Source organism: Musa acuminata, chromosome BXJ3-8, assembly GCF_036884655.1.
Source record: "Musa acuminata AAA Group cultivar baxijiao chromosome BXJ3-8, Cavendish_Baxijiao_AAA, whole genome shotgun sequence".
Taxonomy (NCBI): Eukaryota; Viridiplantae; Streptophyta; class Magnoliopsida; order Zingiberales; family Musaceae; genus Musa; species Musa acuminata.
The window spans coordinates 23,944,256-23,964,696 of record NC_088356.1 but is presented as its reverse complement, the minus strand read 5'-3'; the positions used below and the strand labels follow the sequence as shown (position 1 = coordinate 23,964,696).

The 20,441-nt window shown below is 40.0% G+C and overlaps 1 non-coding gene across 1 annotated transcript; it reads right to left on the bottom strand.

The window, feature by feature from the left end:
* Positions 1 to 406: 406 nt before the first annotated feature.
* Positions 407 to 487, bottom strand: TRNAL-CAA (transfer RNA leucine (anticodon CAA)). Its single transcript has one exon. It is a non-coding gene; the product is annotated as a tRNA-Leu (tRNA).
* Between the last annotated feature and the right edge of the window lie 19,954 nt (positions 488 to 20,441).

Sequence of the window (20,441 nt, the reverse complement as noted above, 5' to 3'; positions counted from 1 at the left end):
AATCCATCGGAAAATAAAAAATACGCATGTCCGATGAAATGCTTGTTGCTATATGCTCCAATAACGAATCATTGGTTTAACTGAATAACTAAAGAAAATAGATAGACCTTTCTCTTCGTCTCAGGTCGATGGATCTTCTCAATTGGAAGATCCCCCATATGGATAATACATATTCCGGTTGACCGAGCCTAATTCTAATTGTTTTGTTCCGAAGCAAAGATATCCACGGAGGCCGGTTCGTCCTATTCATATATTCACGACCTATTCCAATTCCAACAGCTCGGACTCGGATCGTGGGGATTACCGGAATACTTCGTATCAACAGATAAGATACTCGGTATATCAATATTGATTAGATCTGAAATCTGTTATTGAATTGCTCATTCAATGAGCATTCTTAATATTATGCCTTGAAGAGGACTCGAACCTCCACGCTCTTTAGCACGAGATTTTGAGTCTCGCATGTCTACCATTTCACCATCAAGGCATCTTGAAAGTGAATCGTATTCCATGAATATGATATCTATCTAATGTGATATATGGAATATATGACAAAGGTGGAGTGTTGGAGTATTTCTATCGATCGGTCATGTCATATAAACCTTATGCAATGTTTCTCAAGAAAAGGGCCACTTACACAACTGGCAAAGGTTACTTTCAGATGTGCTATTTGGTGGATGTGGAAGGAGAGATGTAATAGAATCTTTGAATGTCAACACACAAACAATGCTCAGCTCTTGAAAGAGATTATTAGAGACTCAAGATCCTGTATGGAGCATGATCTCAAAACCGAGCACTTCACCCGAATAGAAAAAGATATTTTTATCAAATTTAATTTTGCTATTAGCTAAAGATCTTGGGAATGATGCCAAATAATATACCCACAGGTAGTTATAGTCTACAGCATGTGTAGTCATAACTATCGCATTCGCACTCTATGAGTTACTTGGCTTTGTCTATGACTTGTATAGATAAAGCTATTTGTAGAAACTTTACACATAATCAATTTACTTTTACTTACCAAAAAAAAGCTATAGTGATGAGTGAAACAATGATTGAAATAATATAAATGATGATTTGGAATCATACATATAATAATGAGTTTATATGTTTTGAAAATGTGCATGTTTTAATTTGAAAATATAATGATGCACAAATGAGATTGATACTAACCTTTGTCATGATTTAAAAATTGATATAAAGGGTTTTTCCCTTCTTTTTGACAATGACTAAAGGGGAGATAGCTAGCTTGCACAATTCAAGAAGAAAGCAAAAATTGCACTTCTCAAAAGAGAAGAAATTGCTATCTTGAACATCACCAAGAAGTGCTATCTTGCAAATCTCAAGACACACAAATGCAATCATGCAAAATTTGTAATTGTGCAAATCATTAAAATTTATGATGCTTTGGTGATTATGCATGTTCTAAAATGTTATAAAATTCACTTGCTTGCATGATGTAGAACTTAGCTATATTGAACATCACCAAGGAATGCTATCTTGCCTATCTCAAGAAGCAAAAAGTTAACTTGCACATCTAGAAAAACTTATATTTTAAGAAGCAAGAGTTGCTTTCTTGAACATCTCAAAATTGCTAGCTTGCGGGCCTTAAAATGTAGAAATTTTTTGCTAGCTTGTATATGGTAAACTTGCTATCATACTACCATGATGATGAGCATGCCTTATCTTCATGATTATATTTGAAAAACTATGGTAAAAATATGTCCGAATGATTAAACGTGTTCAAATTATTTTTCTGACTTTTTTGATTGAATGATCAAATCACTTGATTGCCATAATGATTTTACACAATTACTTGCCATGATTACATGTTGGAAATTATGTGCTTGAATACAAAAATTTCCATGATAATAAGCATGTTTTACCTTCATGATTGTAATTGAATATCTCTAGTAAAACCCTGTCCGAATGTATGAAAGTGTCAAATTTCATTTTCGGATTTTCTTAACAATTGGATTTTCTTGATACATTATCCTCTTCCAAACTTAACAAGCATATGTCATATCAAGTTTAATTCACATCATTGATTTTTGACATATGGAATCATCTAGCAAATGCACTTATCATGTGAAAAATATTTTTCGAGAAACATATTTGATGATTCCCTCTTATAAAAGGAAGATATTTTTACATACAAGGATTTGACTCACTTACATATCTTAATCCTTGCAAAAATGAAGTGTGCTTTAATATCTTATCGATTTGAACTTCACATATGGCTTTCCTCCTTCATGTAAAAAGATAACAAATAAAAATGAAGAAGCAATAAAAGATATCTCCATGTCATGTTTTCCTCGAGATGTTTGCATAATTGGTATCCTATCACTCACTGTTGGAAAATGACATGAACCAACTTATGGCATCGCACTTATATTTAAAATTTGCTTATATCGTTCTCCTTGTTGTTGATGACAAAGGGGGAGAAATATATAAATTGATACTATGAGTGCCATATTTGAAGAATATGAATAGATGTTATGAATGCCATATTATGATGAGATATCTAAAGCAGCATTCATATGAATAGGTGCTATGAATGTCATATCATGTTAAGATATCAAGAACTTGAATCGCAATTTTACATGTTGATATCTTACCATTTGATGATAGGAAACTTGCATGATGATAACAATAGATATTATGTTTTTCATGCAATGAGTTAAACTTATATCACAAACACTTGATTGTGGTACTTCTGTTAGAACCCTTGCAGATTCTAAACTTGGGGTTGATCTCTTTAGGGGATCGGCCTCCTTGGAACTCTATAGGGGTTCCTCCCTCCAAGTTACTGCTCAAAGGCTGCAGAAAAGATTCATCTATTGCTTAAGAAAAGAGGAGGAATACATGGCTATTTATAGGGCTTCTAAACCCTAATTCCTAATAGGACTCCTACTTAAGACTCTTACTTCTAACCATCTCATAATAAGACTCCTACTCAAGACTCCTATTCCCTTACAACTCCTAATTCTTCTCTAAGAAAAAACCTCCTACATGAATGTCCCTCTCAATTAGGACTCTCCTAACTAGAGTCCTAACAGAATGTCCCTCTCAATTAGGACTCTCCTAGCTAGAGTCCTAACAGAATGTCCCTCTCGATTAGGACTCTCCTAGCTAAAGTCCTAACAGTTTTCCATGAATGTCCCTCTCAATTAGGACTCTCCTAGCTAGAGTCCTATCAAACCCGCCCTCTTCAAATTAGCCTTGTCCTCGAGGCTGACGATTCATGAATTTTAGGAATTTGATCTTCAAGTCATCATAGTTCTCCAAAGTGGCATCGTCTATTGGTAGGTTCGCCCACTGTATTAGCACTTCATTAGTGGGTCATCGTCGTCGAGTCACGATCCGTCGATCAATAATGGCACTTGGCTGGGTCTGGAGTTCTCTTTGGGTAGTCAAATTTGTTGGGTGGCTTTGGGCTGTCTCCAAGCACCTATTTAAAACTTCCGTCTGGCTGTTGGTTTGTGGGTGTTATGTCGTACTCCTTTTCAATTTAATACCCTGCATATGGAATAACTTTGTCCAAAATCTGCTCTTGAAGTTGCAAGTAGAATTTGTCACAAGCACAATGCATCCCTTATAGCATAATTCTTTTGAGTCCCGATTATAATGAGCCACGGAGCTTGGTGCTTCCTCTAATTTTTTTTTTTTTTTCTTACTGGTCTCCGAATCTTCCTGCCATTCCATCTTAATATCCTCAAGGAAGTCGCTGGTCGGAAGTGAAACGACCGAAACTTCAACTTGCTCGGGTAGCTGCGAAAGTACATCTGCAAGAACATTCTCTTTCCCCTTTTTGTAAGTTATTTCAAAATCAAATCCAAGAAGTTTTGTTACCCATTTTTGCTGCTCAGGGGATGGTATCTTTCGCTCAAAAAAGTACTTGAGGCTTTTATGGTCGGTTTTAATTTGAAATCGTCGACCAATCAAGTAGGGTCTCCACCTCGTTGCTGCGCGCACAATGGCGAGCATCTCCTTATCATATGTTGACTTATTTTGATGGGAGGGAGATAATGCCTTGCTAGTGTATGCGAGTGGTCGACCATCTTGCATGAGAATGGCTCCAATTCCGACTCCAGATGCGTCGGCCTCAATAATGAAGGGTCGGTTAAAATCTGGTAGTGTTAGCACCGGCGTCGTCGTCATGGCTGCCTTAAGTTTTTCAAAGGCAGCGGAGGCTCTGTCCGACCATTGGAAGACATCTTTTTCCAGTAAGGAAGTAAGTGGTGCACTGATCTTTCCATAGTTTTTCACGAACTTACGGTAGTAGCCTGTTAAACCCAAAAAGCCATGTAGTAATTTTATATTCCTCGGGGTAGGCCAGTTTTGCATTGCTTCAATTTTGAAGGGGTCGACCGTCACACCTTCCTCTGATATGATATGCCCAAGATATTTCACCTTTTGTTGAAGAAAGTAAAAATTCGTAGTGGCCGTTGTGTGTTCGAAAGGCGGTTTTCGGTATGACTTCTTCATACACTCATATTTGATAATACTCGGATCGAAGGTCCGGCTTTACGAAGATTTGTGCTCCCTTTTATCTAGCAATTCATCTGCTATTGGAATAAGATATTTTTTCTTGATGGTTATGCCATTGAGAGCTCGATAATCAATGCATATTCGCCATGTTCCGTCCTTCTTGCGTACAAGTAGCACCGGTGAAGAGTAGAGGTTGCAACTTGGCCGAATAACTCATGTTTCGAGCATCTCATTTACAATCCTTTCTATTTTATCCTTCTGGAGATATAGATACTGATATGGCCGAGTATTTGCTGGAGGTTTGCCTGAAAGAATCGTTATATAATGATCATGCCGACTGGTAAGAGATAGGTTGTGCGGTTCGTCAAATATATCTGAAAATTCAGCAAGCAAAGGAAGTAGGTTTGGATCTTCAAATTCTATTGGCTCTCCCTTAGTTTGCTGCTCAAGTTGTACCAAAAGGCCGCTGCATGCTTTATGCAAAACCTTCTTCATTTGTTGTGTGCAAATCGTCGTTATGTCGCTCTCACGTTTCCCGTTCAGTATCACCTGTTTCTCCTTACTGTAAAATTTCATAATTAGTTGCATAAAATTCCAAGAAATATCACCTAATATCGTCAACCATTTAATTATGAGCATGGCCTCATGATCATCAAGAGGGAGAAGGAAGAAATCTGCAATTATCGCTTGGTCCTGCAGCAATAGTTTCTCCTGCGGGCGCCTACGATCACAATTCAAAATCCGTCCGTCGACGACCTTAACATCAAACCTGCTGCAATTCTCAATAGGTAAGGCCATCTGGATAGTAACCTTACTATTTAGAAAGTTATTAGAACTGCCCGTGTCGATGAGAACAATGATCGGTTGTTGTTTGAGAAGGCCTCCAACTTTCATCGTTTGTGGGTTTGAGTAGCTGGCTAGTGCATGTACCGTAACTTCAGTCGGTTGTGGCTCTTCTTCTGCATCTTCTTCTTCATGTTCAAGGCTCTCTTCTGGATGTTCAATGACCTCTTCTTCTATTGGTTCAATCATAAGAAGTCTCCCTTTACTACAACAATGCTCACGGCTCCACGGCTCGTCACAATGCCAATATAACCCCTTCGCATATCGCTCCCGAAGCTCTTCTCTTGTTAACCTCTTTGGTGTAGGGACTTGGTCAATAGTAGGGGGGGCTAAGGGCTTTAATATTACTGGTTGAGGAGTGACCCTACTCCTCCGAGCTTCATGGTTCAATTGCTCCTCTTGACGTCGTGCGAAAGAGATGGCTGCATAAGCGTATACGGTTGTCGCGCTTTAACTTCTCCTCGGATCTCCGGCTTCAAGCCCTCAATGAAGGTCCTCAATAGCTGTTTTTGAGACCAATCATGAGTTTGATTAGATAACCTTTCAAACCTGGTTTGGTACTCTTGAATGGTGGAAGTTTGTCGGATCTTTGCTAGTTGTCCATCAATATTCTCGCAATCGGTTGGTGTGAAGCGGATCAGCAGTCCTTCTTTGAATTGTTGCCATGAAAGGACTCCATAAGTATGTTCAAACCAGTCAAACCACTGTATAGCATCCCCTTCAAGATGTATAGCTGTAATTTTCACCATAGATGCATCCGCGGTTTTGTGATACTGAAAATATCGCTCCGCGCGCGAGATCCAACCAATCGGGTCTCCTTCTTCCCATCTAGGGAAGTCCACTCTCATGCATGGATAGTTGGGGTTGGTCATAAAGCTTCCCCTCTCTTGGAAGTCATATCTTTGGGCATGGTATGATTGGGCAAAGCTCTCTCCTTGATATGATTTCTTCGGGCTTATTGGTCGGCCCAATCTGAGTTCGGTAAAGAGTGTCTGAATCTTATCCTCCATTCGCGCCTCCAAGGCTTCGAATTTAGCATTGATTACCTCCTTAGATGCCATAGTATATGCCTCCAAATCTATGATGTTAAGATCTCTCTTTTGTTGTTAGGTTAAAGGCATGTATAGGTTGAGAGAAGTGATGGTCGAAAGGGTTGGTATATTGGTGGATGTAGGCTGCGGTTTAGGCTTGTTTTGTGGCTATTTTGGGTACAGTTTGAGGGTGTGGTTTGGCGGAGTTTTAGGGCTGTGGATGAAAGTTTTGGATCTGTGGTAGATGGTAGCAAAGGTTTGACAGAAAAAAGTGGAAGTTGCAGCAAGTATGTGCTGTCTTGTAAGAGCAGAATTGTCATCGAAGAAACAACGGTTTCTCGACGTAATTTCCACCAAAAACTTGAGAGAATTGAGGAGGGAATTGATAGCAAAATCAAAGTTTATATGACAGCAAGGATATCTAATTTAATCAAAAAAATTTCGGCAGTATAACAGCAAGGAAATTGGTGCAAGTTGCGATTGCAGAATTCTCGTCGAAAAATTTCAGCGGGTTACGACGAAAATTTGCAGCAACATAAAATCATTTTTAGAGATGAATTTCTTAATAGATTGATCGTAGATGGAAGCCAAGATGATATATGAAGTGTATAAGAAATTTTATTCAAAAAATATTACAAATAGATGGGTTAAGGCAACAATATGCGGCTGAAATTTTCTGCAGCATAGATTTTTAGGTATAGCAGATTGGACGTAAAAGATCAGTGGTTTATATTGAGAATTTTTTTTTTTTTTTTGGTAAGTAAAAGTAAATTGATTATGTGTAACGTTTCTACAAATAGCTTTGTCTATACAAGTCATAGACAAAGTCAGGTAACTCATTGAGTACACATGTGGTAGTTATGACTACACATGTTGTAGACTTTAACTCCTAACTGTAACGAGCATGTTAAGATGTGCCAAGACTACCATTGGTTACAACATTTAACATCGTTGCCAAGATCTTTAGCTAATAGTAAAATTGAATTTGACAAAAATATCTCTTTCTCTTCGTGTAAAGTGCTCCATTTTGAGATTATGCTCCATGCATGATCTTAAGTCTCTAATAATCTCTGTCAAGAGCTGAGCATTGTTTGTGTGTTGACATTCAAAGATTCTGCTACATCTCTCCTTCCACATCCACCAAATAGCACATCTGAAAGTAACCTTTGCCAATTGTGTAAGAGGTCCTTTTCTTGAGAAACTTTGTATGAGGTCGCCTAATTCTTGATGCAAGTTTGGTTGCGGCAGCCTATTGAGTTCAAATCGCTGGAGAATCTCCTTCCATATCCATTTAGTATATTCACAAGCAAAATAGAGGTGGTCAATAGTTTCTTCTTGTTGCAAACAAAGGGAGCATCGGTTAACATGATAGATACCTCTTCTCTTAATATTATCTATTGTAGGTAGTTTATTCAGAAGGGCCTGCCATGTACATAAGGAATGTCTCTGTGATCCCGGTCGATCCCATGTCCAACTGCTTGAGAGCCACTTGTTATTTCTTTACTTAATTTGATTCCATGCGGATGTGGCACTAAATTTACCATTGTCATGAAGCCAAATAAGTACATCTGAAGGGTTGTTCCTGATTGGAATAGCTGTGATAGTCGGCCAAAGTGATAACATTTCAGGAGAAATAGGAGTAGGGAGACACCAGGTACCATTAGCAATGAACTCGAAAACCTTTCAATCTTTGGGAGCCCCAAGATCTTTTCGTATTCTGTCACCATATAATTGAAATATACTTTTCCCATTCACCCAAGGATCGTACCACATATTAGTATTAGTTCCAGTAGAGATTGCATAAGAAATGTGTTTGATTATCCAATTCCTTGCCTTTAAAATTCCTTTCCAAGCTGCAGAGTGGTATGTTCTTGTTGAAATTTCCCAAATCGATTCCTTCGAAAGGTACCTAGCAGAAACCCATTGTGACCATAAGGAACATTTGTTTTGCAAAAGGTCCCACAATTGTTGTACCAAACATGCTTTATTCCATTCTCTAATATTTCTCAAGTTCAGCCCCCCTTCATCTTTCGGTTTACAGATGTTGTCCCAATTTACCATATGCATTGCCTTATCATTTGTACCATTCCAAAAGAAGTTCATTAATAGCCGTTCAATATCTTGGATAAGTCCAACAGGCAGAAGAAAAGCATTAGACCAATATATAGAGTAAGAGTACAACACCGAACGGATGAGTTCAAGTCTTCCTGCTTTTGATAGAAGCCTATTTTTCCAGGAAGAAATTCTATTCTTTATTTTTTGCAGGATAGGTTGACAGTGGGTTTTATGAATGCCAGTGGATATGAGTGGGAGACCCAGATAAGGAACTGACAGACTTCCCTCATTAACCCCCAGAGTGTGTGTAATAAAGTCCTTGTCCTCAATGCAAGGACCCATATAGACTTTACTTTTTGCATGATTTAACTGAAGGCCAGAAACCATACCAAAGTCATTTAGAATAGTAGCTAGGTTCCTCACTGAAGTTGGATCATTCTGGAGAAATATAAGTAAATCATCTGCAAATGTTATGTGTGATATGTGAATAGAACCAGCATTTGGTACCTTAATACCGCCATTCAAGACTGCTTGTTCCATCATACAGCTAAGTCCTTCCATTGCAATAGTAAAGAGATATGGAGAAAGTGGATCACCTTGTCGGATGCCATTCTTGCTCCAAAAAAAACCAATAGGTGAGCCATTAAAAAGTATCAAAAACTTTGGAGTTTCCAAGCAACTTTGAATCCAATTTACCCATTTATGTGGGAAGTTCATATCGATGAGCATCTTATAGATAAAACTCCTATTAACTGAATCAAAGGCTTTCCGTAAATCAGCTTTAAAACATATTTTCGTCCCTCTTGCATTTGAGTGCAGGTCCTTTATCAAGTCATTAGCAAGCAGAATATTATGATGTATACTTCTCCCTTTGATGAAAGCTGCCTGATTTGGACTAATGATCTTGTGTATTACCTTTTGCATTCTATCTGCCAACACTTTGGAGATGATCTTATAAATGAAGTTGCATAATGATATGGGTCGATAGTTTTCTAGTGAATCAGCCCCTGCATTCTTGGGAATTAAAGAAATAAAAGTGCAGTTCATCTCTCTAAGAATACGGCCTGAAGAGAAAAAATGTTGGCATGCCTTAATCACATCATTTCCAATAATAGACCATGCAGTTTGGTAAAATTCAGTTGGAAATCCATCTGGACCAGGGCTTTTATCCTTCGGTGACTTAAAGACAACTCTTACAATTTCATCATCTGTAACTGGGGCACTGAGGATTGAAATGTCATCTGAATCAAGCTTTCTAGTTGGCTCCACATGAATGTTATTAGGTTGCACCGCTTGATTGAGTAAGGAATAAAAAAATCGCTCAGTGTATGCTTTAACTTCATCTAAATTCTCAATAAGATTACCATATTTGTCTTTGCATTTTCTGATGCGATTAACGACCCTTCGAGTAGCAATGGATGCATAGAAAAACTTAGTATTGGAATCTCCTAGAGTTAGCCAATGTTGTCGAGACTTCTGCATTGCAAAACTTTCCTCCTGCTTTAAGGCTTGCATGAAGTTACTTCTGGCTTCTGTCTCTTTGTAGATAAGATTCTCATCTTGGGGCTGAAGTTGAAGCTCATATTGTATCGCCATTAGTTCCTTTCTGTAAATTTGAACCCGAGTGGTAATATTTCCAAAGGTGTTTGTATTCCACTCCTTCAGTGCCGCTTTGCAAACTTTGAGCTTTTGGCATAAGATGTAAAGTGGCGAACCATGTATATTAATATTCCAAGCCGATCTGATAATATCAAGGAACTGAGGATGAGTACTCCACATATTAAAGAATCTAAATGGTTTCTTGCCTCTAGGTGTTGCTTTCTCTGCGTGTATATACATTAAGGAATGATCAGAAAATAATGGTGCATCATACTCAAGAAGTGAATCAGGGTAAACTGTTAACCATTCTTGGTTAATCAAACATCTGTCTAGTCAAGCCATTATTTTTCTGTTACCATCGCCTTGATTACTCCAGGAAAGCCAATTGCCCACAGATTTCATATCAATCAATGCGGCAGTGTTTATATAATCATTAAATCTTTGAAGCTGACTTTCAGAATGCTGTCTACCCCCCACTTTTTCATTTGTGTATCGAACAGTATTAAAGTCACCAAGAACAATCCACGGCATATTAAGACAGTTATTTGCAATGTTAGTCAGATCGATCCAAAGTGTATTTCTTTCTTGCATACTATTTGAAGCATATATACCAATAAAATTGAATTGACAGCCATTCTTTTTGTCCTCCACCTTAAGATGAATGAATTGATCGGTAGCAGAAATAAACCAAGCATTAATGGAGTTAGGATGCCATAAGACCCATATTCTACCAAATGTTTTACTAGAGTCATTGGTAAACAGTTCTACGTCCGGCCATATTAAATTCTTTTGAGCAAGAATGAGCAATTTTTTAATTTTTGTTTCTACGAGAATAGCAATATCACATGCGGCAGACTTGATTATTCTGTTGAGCTCCCGACATTTTTCAGGCTTATTAAGTCCACGAACATTCCAGCAAATTATCTTCATCAGAAAAAGAAAGTAAGGTATTCATTCTACGACTTTGAATGGATAGTACCATCCTTTTTCTTATCCTTAGGTTTTGCATTTTCCTCCCGCACAATATCTTTACCTTTTAAGGCCTTATTTCTATATTTATCCACTTCATCCACAGCTATCAAATTTTTAAACTTTATACCTTGAGTCAAGTAGTCTGATTGTTGAGGCGCAATATCCTGGTTAGTATGATTTATTGATGCTTGAGATAGTTGAGGCAGAATATCCTTACTAACAAGGTTTGTTGGGGCCTGTGTTTGTTGTGGTAGAATATCCTTGCTGGCGATGTTTGTTGGTGCTTGAGTTTGTTGAGTCACAATGTCTTGGTTGGCATGTTGAGTGGATATTGGAATTCCTGTTGTGGATGGATCCAGTAATATAGTAAGAGATGAAGTTTCCAACTTCTGCTTCTCTTGTCCATGAGTACCATGGGCTGTTGTGGAAAGCTCCGACATAATAGGGAGAGATAAAGTTCCTGATTTGTCTTGTCTATGGCGCTGTCCCTGCGAGTCGAAATGCTCACACGTCTGCGTCACCACCGGTTCTACTACCATTAGAGGAGGTTCGCCTTGTTGCTGAGGCATCTGACATGGCCTGTAGATCTTATTAATTGGTTTCGGGGTTTGTTGACAGGCTCCATTTGTATGACCAAAAGATAAGCAACTCTTGCATCGTTGTGGCTTCCAAGAATATGAGACATGTACCTTACGAGTGTTCCCTTCAAGATCTCGATAAAAAACCTCATTAGGGAGATCTTCGTCAGAGGAAACCAGTACACATGCTCGGGCAAATGTTAATCTCGTCTGCGCAGCAGTTGCTTTATCAATATAGAGTGGCTGTCCCAAAGTACTGCATAACTTTGCAATAAAACGTCGACTCCAAAGATGTAGAGGGAGACCTTGAAACGATACCCATAAGGGAATAGACTGTAGACTGTCTAACTCCAAACGGACATCAGGGGACCAGCGTCGTAGAATCATTGGATGGCCACGAATAGTCCAGAACCCTTCAAGGACCCGTTGCAAATCTTCTTCAGAGTATAGCTTGCAAACAAAGAAACCGTTCTCCAGCATATGAAGGACAAATGCCGATGTTCCCCATCTAGTTTTTATAAATGACGATAGTGGGAAATATGATGTTTTGAGATCTACCACATAACCAACAATCGCCATAGACCATGTCTCAATTAACTCTGCGGAATCATCTATCTCATACACAGCAATCTTCTTTTCAGCCTGAACTTCTGGAGCAAAGAATTCCAAACTGAGGTCTGGGCTTCCGATTGGAGCCTTGAAGAGGCTAGTCCATGGCCGAGGTTCATTGGAAATAAGAGCAGGAGGTCGCGATCTAGAGCGCGACCTACTTTGATGCTGCTTCGTCAAAGGAACATCTCGCCGAAAAGAAGGTATTGGACGAGCAACTTGAGAAGGGAGCCTCGTCGTCGAATCTACCCTCTCGCCACCGTCACCAGACCCAGGGACCATCGCTGCCATGTCTCGGCCGTTTTTTTTTTTTTTTTTTTTTTTTTTTTTTTTTTTAAAGAAGGAACTCTCCTTTATACAACTGCCACCCAGGTAAGGAACTCTGTTTCACCGAGCAGAGCAGGAGAGAAAGGTTCGATTTCAGCCTTCCCGTTGCTACCAATCAGAGAGGAAAGAAGAACTGAAATTTTTCCTCTGTTCCATTCCTTTCTGCGAAGAACAGAATTCTCCCACTCTGTTCCCGTTTCAGTTTCAAGAACCGATCTCGATCTTGAAAGAGCAGAGCGTCCCTCACCTCCGCTGGAAGGAATCAGCCTCCGAGCCCCTTTTCCCCGATGAGAAGCAGATGAAAGGGGGCGGTGCAGAGAACCTCTCTTCTTCCTTCTCAGATCTCGCTGGAAGAGCAGATCTCCTCTGTTCGGGCTCCTTTCCCGATTAGAAGAGGAAGAAGGAGACCCCTCCTCTGTTCAAGAGAAACAGAGTAGATCTCCCACCTTCTTCGATCTCGCTGAAAGAAGAGAGCAGAACAGGTTCCGTTTCCCCCTCTTTCTTCCGTTCCCTTCTGCGAGGAAGAACCAAGGCGCTGCTTTCTTTCCTTGACAGCACAGCTGGTCAATCGCTCCTTTGGAGCAGAAACCTCAGCCCCTTTCCGCGTCTTCGCCCTCCTCTATTTTCACAATGCAAGAAGAACGCCGACCGCAGAGACGATAGGGTTCCGTTCCCTTCTGCAAAGAAGAAGAAGAAGGAGACCAGATAGCGGAGTTGATGACCGTCCACTTCCTCCCTTCGCCGATGGAGAGGAAAGAGGGATCTCCCTCCTTCGATTTCGTGCAAGAGGAACAGAATTCTCCCAACGGCAAGCTTCTGTTCGTTCTTCTTGCAGATCTCTCCTTCTTGCAGAAGAACGAAGAGGCCGATGGAGAGGAAAGAGGGATCTCCCTCCTTCGATTTCGCGCAAGAGGAACAGAATTCTCCCAATGGCAAGCTTATGTTCGTTCTTCTTGCAGATATCTCCTTCTTGCAGAAGAACGAAGAGACAACCCCTCTTCTTGTTCACATAAGAGGAAGGAGGAGAGCAGAGAGTGCGACCTCCCTCCTCTGGTCGATCTTGTAGGTCTCCAGCAGTCGCCCCTTTACCGGAAGCTCGCCGCCGCCGTCGTCCAGCGGTGAAGAGCGCCGACCGCAGTCGAGAACGGAGGCCGAGGCAGTCAAAGCTGCAAAGAGGAAAGAGCGCCGACCGCTGGAAGAAGCAGCCACCGATCGCCAACACAATATAGTATCAAGATCAAACAAACAGTGCTATGCGGCTGAAATTTTACAGTGCAGATTTTCAAGTATAGCAGATTTGACGTAAAAGATCAATGGTTTATATTGATAATTTTTTGAAAAAACCAAAGGGAAATCTGCTGTTAGGAAGTGTCAAAGATGTCATAAAAATTTCATAGAAATTTGGATAGAAAAAGCATAGTAGCAAGATCAAACAGATGGTACTATGCGGCTGGAATTCTGCAATGTATCTTTCGTCGTAGAGATGAAAACTTTGTGACGAAAGGTTTCTGAAGCAATATAGGAACAGTTTTTTTTTTTTTTGGATTTTCGAATAAGGATAACTAAATTGCAGCAGCTGTAAGGTAGGAAACCAGAACCTGTTGCAATTCATGGCGAGATCAAAGGATGATCTGCGGTGGTGGAGATGATGGCAGAATTCGGCGACGATCTTTTAAGCAATTGTGGGAATTGCTTTGGGCGGTTGTGGAGGGTTGATGGATGATAGTGGAAGGGCAGTGAGATGCCAAGAACGCTGCTCTGATACCAGGTGGTAGAACCCTTACAGATTCTAAACTTGGGGTTGATCTCTTTAGGGGATCGGCCTCCTTGGAACTCTATAGGGGTTCCTCCCTCCAAGTTGCTGCTCAAAGGCTGCAGAAAAGATTCATCTATTGCTTAAGAAAAGAGGAGGAATACATGGCTATTTATAGGGCTTCTAAACCCTAACTCCTAATAGGACTCCTACTTAAGACTCTTACTTCTAACCATCTCATAATAGGACTCCTACTCAAGACTCCTATTCCCTTACAACTCCTAATTCTTCTCTAAGAAAAAACCTCCTACATGAATGTCCCTCTCAATTAGGACTCTCCTAACTAGAGTCCTAATAGAATGTCCCTCTCAATTAAGACTCTCCTAGCTAGAGTCCTAACAGAATGTCCCTCTCGATTAGGACTCTCCTAGCTAAAGTCCTAACAGTTTTCCATGAATGTCCCTCTCAATTAGGACTCTCCTAGCTATAGTCCTAACAACTTCTCCTTTTTGTGGATGACAAAAGGGGAGAAGTATGTTGATGACATGACATGTTATGCATAAGTTTATGATGACATGTTGCTTGGATTTTTGAATCCAAGAGTTTCTATCAATATGGCATATTTGTAGAAACTTTACACATAATCAATTTACTTTTACTTACCAAAAAAAAAGTTTAACTCCGTCATCAAGTGGTTGTCATCATCAAAAAGGGGGAGATTGTTGAATCTCGTATTTTGATGATGAAACTACTTGATATATGTTTATGATTTAATCTGCGTTTTGAGTGACGCAGGATGCCTCGATCAGGATGAGACAATTAAAGCAGGAAAATCATGTTGGGCCGGAGGAACATGTCAGAAGATTGGACGTCAGGCCGGTGGATCGGTCAACGTATCGACAGGAGGCTTCGGGCTGTGGATTTGGGCATCGAGCCAAGGAGAGCGGATATTGCGCCAAGGACATCGGAGTTGCGGAGACAACTGGCCGATTGGGCAATAGGCTGCAAGAGAGGACGATGCGCCGAAGAATCGGACGAAGCGTCGAGAGACCAATGACATGCCGGACAACGTGATTAATGCTTAGGATTAATTGTCTTGATCGAAGTTTTTGTTTTACATGTGCAGGATTAACTACGATGAAAGTAAGACATGTAGCTGGAGTTGCGCTAGAGTCAAGACTATGATCACGTTGGGAGTTCGAGAGTTCGATGGAAGTTCGGACGGTCGTCGGAGGTTTTGCTGGAACAAATCCGAGAAGTCCAGAAGCTTACCAAAGAAGCTCGTCGGAACTCGCCAAGATCAAATCGTGAAGTCTAGGAGCTTGCCGGGAGTCCGCAGAATGGTTTCCGAGAGTTTATCGGAAGACCGTCGAAAGTTCACCGGAAGCTCGCCGGAAGAAGTCTTGACTTGCAGACTTTGTAATAGCTTAAGAAATGTCTTTAAATTCGTAGTTAGCACGTTAATTAGGGTTAGGATTAGGTGTTAATCTTATAACCCGGTTAGGGGCCAATTGGGCCCGAATTCGGACTGGTTTGGGCCAAGTTTGGAGCCCAACCAATGATCTGAAATAGTGCCAAGAGGTGCAACCGCCCCAGCCAGGAGGTGCAACCGCCTGGGCTTAGTCTCCGAGCGAGACTGGGCGGTGCAACCTCTCCTGACAAGAGGTGGCACCGCCTGAGCTCAAGTTTCGAGCTCTGCCAGGCGGTGCAACCGCCCCAGTCAGGAGGTGCAATCGCCTGAGCTCAATCTTCGAGCTCTGGCAGAGAGGTGCAACCGCCCCTGACAAAGGTGGCACCACCCAGAGGCTCAGTCTTCGAGCTTTGCCAGGCGGTCCAACCGCCCTAGTCAGGAGGTGCAACCAGCTGATCCCGGAATTCCTGGAATTGACAGATTTAAGCTCCAAATTTGAACTGGGTTGGGGCCTATAAATACCCCACCCATTCAGCACTGAGAGCATAGAACACACATTCGAAATCTTGCTGTCTTTTTGTGGTTCTTAGAGCTCAAAACTACTAGTTCTTCTCTTTCTGTTCTTCAAAGTTTGAGTTGTAAAGAGAGGAGAGAAAACTTCTGTAAGGGTTGTCTCCTAAGCCCGTCAAAAGGAGTGAATCTGTAAGAGGGCGGTTGGCCTTCGCCTATTGAAGGAAGGTCTCTAGTTGACGTCGGTGACCTCGTCGGTGGAGGAAGCCAAAAGTGGAGTAGGTCAAGATTTTTTTTTTGGTAAGTAAAAGTAAATTGATTATGTGTAAAGATTCTACAAATAGCTTTATCTATACAAGTCATAGACAAAGCCAATTAACTCATAGAGTGCGAATGCGATAGTTATGACTACACATGCTGTAGACTATAACTACCTGTGGGTACATTATTTGACATCATTCCCAAGATCTTTAGCTAATAGCAAAATTAAATTTGATAAAAATATCTTTTATTTTCGGGTGAAGTGCTCAGTTTTGAGATCATGCTCCATATAGGATCTTGAGTCTCTAATAATCTCTTTTAAGAGCTGAGCATTGCTTGTGTGTTGACATTCAAAGATTCTATTACATCTCTCCTTCCACTTCCACCAAATAGTGCATCTGAAAGTAACCTTTGCCAGTTGTGTAAGTGGCCCTTTTCTTGAGAAACATTGCATAAGGTCACCTAGTTCTTGGTACAAGTTTGGTTGCGGCAGTCTATTTAGATCAAATCGCTGGAGAATCTCCTTCCATATCCATTTTGTATAATTACAAGCAACATAAAGGTGGTCAACAGTTTCTTCTTGTTGCAAACAAAGGGAGCATCGGTCAACATGATAGATACCTCTTCTTTTCATATTGTCTATTGTAGGTAGTTTATTGAGAAGGGCCTGCCATGTACATAAGGAGTGTCTTTGTGATCCCGGTCGATCCCATATCCAACTGCTTGGGACCCACTTGTTATTTCTTTGCCTAATTTGATTCCATACGGATGTGGCACTAAATTTGCCATTGTCCTGAGGCCAAATAAGTATATCTGAAGAGTTGTTCCTGATTGGAATAGCTATGATAGTTGGCCAAAGTGATAACATTTCGGGAGAAATAGGATTAGGGAGACACCAGGTACCGTTAGCAATGAACTCGGAAACCTTCCAATCTTTGGGAGCCCCAAGATCTTTTCATATTCTGTCGCCATATAATTGAAATATACTCTTCCCATTCACCCAAGGATCGTACCACATATTAGTACTAGTTCCAGAAGAGATTACATAAGAAATGTGTTTGATTAGCCAATTCCTTGCCTTTAAAATTCCTTTCCAAGCTGAAGAGTGGTATGTTCTTGTTGAAATTTCCCAGATTGATTCCTTTGAAAGATACCTAGCAGAAACCCATTGTGACCATAAGGAACATTTGTTTTGCAAAAGATCCCACAATTGTTGTACCAGGCATGCTTGATTCCAATCTCTAGTATTTCTCAAGTTTAGCCCCCCTTCATCTTTCGGTTTGCAAATGCTATCCCAATTTACCATATGCATTGCCTTATCATTTGTGCCATTCCAGAAGAAGTTCATTAATAACCGTTCAATATCTTGGAGAAGTCCAGCAGGCAGAAGAAATGCATTGCACCAATATATAGAGTAGGAGTGCAATACAGAACGGATGAGTTCGAGTCGTCCTGCTTTTGATAGAAGCCTATTTTTCCAAGAAGAAATTCTATTCTTTATTTTTTGCAGGATAGGCTGACAGTGGGTTTTGTGAATGCCTGTGGATATGAGCGGGAGACCCAAATAAGGAACTAGCAGGCTTCCCTCACTAACCCCCAAAGTTTGTGCAATAAAGACCTTATCCTCAACGTAAGGGCTCATATATACTTTACTTTTCGCATGATTTAATTGAAGTCCAGAAACCAAACCAAAGTCATTCATAATAGTAGCCAGGTTCTTCACTGAAGTTGGATCATTTTGGAGAAAGATAAGTAAATCATCTGCAAATGTTATATGTGATATATGAATAGAGCCAGTATTGGGTACCTTAATGCTGCCATTTAAGACTGCATGTTCCAACATACAGCTAAGTCCTTCCATCGCAATAGTAAAGAGATACGGAGAGAGTGGATCACCTTGTCGGATGCCATTCATGCTCCCAAAAAAACCAATAGGTGAGCCATTAAATAGTATCGAAAACTTTAGAGTTTCCAGGCAAGATTGAATCCAATTAACCCATTGCTGTGGGAAGTTCATATCGAGGAGCATCTTATAGATAAATTTCCTATTAACTGAATCAAAGGCTTTCCGTAAATTAGCTTTAAAACATATTTTTGTCCCTCTTGCTTTTGAATGCAAATCTTTGACCAAGTCATTAGCAAGCAAAATGTTATGATGTATACTTATCCCTTTGATGAAAGCAGCTTGATTTGGGCTAATGATCTTGTGTATTACCTTTTGCATTCTATTTGCTAATACTTTGGAGATGATCTTGTAAATAAAGTTGCATAATGATATGGGTCGATAGTTCTCTAGTGAATCAGCCCCTGCATTCTTCGGAATTAAAGAAATAAAGGTGCAATTCATCTCTCTAAGAATATGACCTGAAGAGAAAAAATGTTGGCAAGCCTTGATCACATCATTTCCAATAATAGACCAAGCAGTTTGGTAAAATTCAGTTGGAAATCCATCTGGACCTGGGCTTTTGTGCTTTGATGACTTAAAGACAACACATACAATTTCGTCGTCAGTAATTGGGGCATTGAGGATTGAAATAGCTTCCGAATCAAGTTTTCTAGTCGGCTCCACATGAATGTTATTAGTTTTCCCAGCTTGATTAAGGAATAAAAAAATTGCTCTGTGTGTTCTTTAACCTCATCTAAATTCTCAATAAGATTATCATCTTTGTCTCTGCATTTGCTGATACGATTAACAGCCCTTCGAGTAGCAATTGAAGCATAGAAAAATTTAGTATTGGAATCTCCTAGTGTAAGCCAATGCTGTCGAGACTTCTGCTTTACAAAACTTTCCTCTTGTTTTAAGGCTTGCATGAAGTTATTTCTGGCTTCTGTCTCTTTGTAGATAATATTCTCATCATTTGGCTGAAGTTGCAGCTCATGTTGCAATGACATTAGTTCCTTCCTACAAAATTGAACTGTGGTGGTAATATTGCCAAAGGTTTTTGTATTCCACTCCTTTAGTGCTGCTTTACAGGCTTTGAGCTTTTGACATAAGATGTAAGGGGGGGATCCATGCACATTAACATTCCAAGCAGATCTGATAACATCAAGAAATTAAGGATGAGTACTCCACATGTTAAAGAATCTAAACGGTTTCTTGCCTCTTGGTGTCGCTTTGTCTGCGTGTATATACATTAAAGAATGGTCAGAAAACAAAGGAGCACCATACTCAAGAAGTGAATCTGGGTAAACTGTTAACCATTCATGATTAATCAAACACCTATCAAGTCGAGCCATTATTTTTCTGTTAGCAGCACCTTGATTACTCCAGGAGAGCCAATTACCCACAGATTTCATATCAAACAAAGCTGCAGTGTCAATGTAATCATTAAAACTTTGAAGCTGGCTTTCTGAAAGTTGTCTACCCCCCGCTTTTTCATTTGTGTACCGAACAGTATTAAAGTCTCCAAGAACAATCCAAGGTACATTGAGACAGCCATTTGCAATATTAGTCAGGTCAAACCAAAGAGTATTTCTTTCTTGCATACTATTTGAAGCATATATTCCAATGAAATTGAATTGACAGCCATTCTTTTTGTCCTCTACCTTAAGTTGAATGAATTGATCAGTAGTAGAAATAAACCAAGCATTAATAGAGTTAGGATGCCATAAGACCCATATTCTACCAAAAGTTTCATTTGAGTCATTGGTAAACAGTTCTGCGTCCGACCATATTAAATTCTTTTGAGCTTGAACGCACGATTGTTTAATTTTCGTTTCTACTAGAATAACAATATCACATGCGGCAGACTTGATTATTCTATTGAGCTCCCGACATTTCTCCGGCTTATTAAGTCCGCGAACATTCCAACATGTTATCTTCATCAGTAATAAAGAAATGAAAAGGTGGTAAGGTATTCATCCTACGACTTTGGATAGACTGTACCAACCTTTTTCTTATCCTTCGGTTTTGTATTTTCCTCCCGCACAATATCCTTACCTTTTATGACTTTATTTCTATATTTATCCACTTCATCTACAGCTTGCAGATTTTTAAACTT